Source organism: Miniopterus schreibersii (assembly GCF_964146895.1).
Source record: "Miniopterus schreibersii genome assembly, chromosome: 20".
In the NCBI taxonomy this organism is placed as follows: Eukaryota; Metazoa; Chordata; class Mammalia; order Chiroptera; family Miniopteridae; genus Miniopterus; species Miniopterus schreibersii.
This window is the reverse complement of record NC_138122.1, coordinates 4489199-4491370: the sequence shown is the minus strand read 5'-3', so window position 1 is coordinate 4491370 and position 2172 is coordinate 4489199.

The following is a 2172-nucleotide window of genomic DNA, read 5'->3' as shown; positions in this document are numbered from 1 at the left end:
TCTCAAGTTCCACTAACGTTGATTTTTATTCTAGCTCTCTAAGCCTTTACAACTCGTTTTTTTTGTTTGTTTGTTTGTTTTTTAATATATCTTTATTGATTTCAGAGAGGAAAGGAGAGGGGGAGAGAGAGATAGAAACATCAATGATGAGAGAGTCATTGATTGAGTCCGCAACCTGGGCATGTGCCCTGAACGGGAATCGAACCCCCATCGCCTGGATCCTAGGTTGATGCTCAACCGCTGAGCCACACCCAGCTGGGCAGAACTAGTTTTAAGTTTTTTATTATATTTAATTAAACATTTAACTAGATTTTGGAATAATAATAATAAAAAAATTTCTCCTTGATCTAATTGGCTTTTAAAAAATAGTCCTCTTGCCCAGGCTGGTGTGGCTCGGTTGGACCTTGTCCTGTACACCAAAAGGTTGAGGGTTCGATTCCTGGTCAGGGCACATACTCAGGTTGCAGGTTTGATCCCTGGTCAGGGCTCTCGTGGGAGGCAACTGATCGATGTTTCTCTCTCACATCGATGTTTTTCTCTCTCTTCCTCTCCCTTCCTGTCTCTCTAAAATCAATAAAAGCATGTCCTCAGGTAAGGATTAAAAAACAGTTTACTTAAATTACTAATAACTTTGCAAACTAAACATTGTTTACAATTTATGAAAGTAGATTTAAAATAATATTCAAAGATGGAGACTTTTCAGAGAACCTTGTTAGAAATGGGCATTACGTTATTCCACCCCCTCACTTCTATAGAAAAAAGTATCCAAGATATTTTGTTAACTACAAGTTTGGGTTTAGAGAGACCAAACTATACATCTTTAGCTACGACGAATGTTTTATTTTTTGAATGCATGTTTTCTGTAAGGAACTGTGTTTGGCACTGCAGGGTGACAGGGTGTGGGTGGACTGCAAACTTTAAAATAATTTTCTGCCTTCAAAGGCCTCATTTGATAGCTGTAGTTCAAGGTAATGATAGGTACAGAAGAGAGAGGGTGAGCTGAGAAAAGTGATAAAATAGGAAGGGATTCATGGAGATAAGAATTCAAATTAAGCTTTTATGAAAAGAGAGCCAAGAAAGTTGGTTCAGACAGGAAAGAACCAGGATCAGGAAAAGTGAGTTTATGTGGGAGCTGCTGGCACTCTTGTTTAATTGTGCTTTGGAGTTGGCGTGGAAAGAAAGATGTAAGTAGATTCTGGAGGGAGTTATGAAAGCCAAGGTTTGGGTTTTATTTTGTAAGCAGTGGAGAGCTACAGAAAGTTTTTAATGAGGAAGATATGAGATTAATCCCTAAGAACATTCTGGAATGCATATGTGGGATGAATGTGAGTGGGGAAAGGCATACCCAGTCAATAGGTTCTTGAAGTAGTCAAGATGTGAGGCAGTTTGAGCCTGAATTTTGAAGGTGAAAGGAAAGTAGGTGTGAGCAAAAGTAGGCCATGCTTGGAATGCCCACCATGGAACTTAAGGGCCTCCCTAGTAACGGGGCTGCTGTCTGGCATCCAGTTCTGAGAGGCTCCTGCTCTGATCTGAAGCAAAAACAGGTGTTATGTTGTCTTACTGTTTATGCCCCTACTAAGAGGCTGCTGAAATGCTTGTTATGACAGATGCGTTCCGCACCTTCACCCTCAGCTCTTACTCAGAATCTGATTTCCCAGCAGCCTGACAAGGGATTTGGCCTCTGCATTGAGAACAGTGAACAGGAAACTAAACTATCGTTCATTTGGCTGTTCCAAAAACAAAACCAAAAGAAGCAGAACAAACGTGTTAAGGAAAACATCTGGGGCAAGTTCTGTATTAGGTGTGCACTGTGTACAGACGTAGGGTCAAGCGAGGATATAGCCCAATCCCCCAGTCAGTGGAAAGGTGTGCACCCTGCCAGCGGCCATGAGGAGCAGAGCAGCGCAGCACAGCCCCAAGTGTTTCCCACGTCCTTGATGGCTAACAAGCTTCACCAGGCTCGCTCTCTGTCCTTGGCCTGTACGCAGGCCTTTCCCAGCACAGCTCCTTCCCTTGCCCTCTCCCCTCTGCTAGATAAGCCCCTAGCCTACCCTGGCCATCTCCCCTCTGGCCCCCATGTGGATTTTTCAGACTGACAAGAAAAGAACAGCATGGCTCTCCTGGGGTTGAAGCTCTTACAGTACATCTTGTGAACACAACATCTTCACCTGG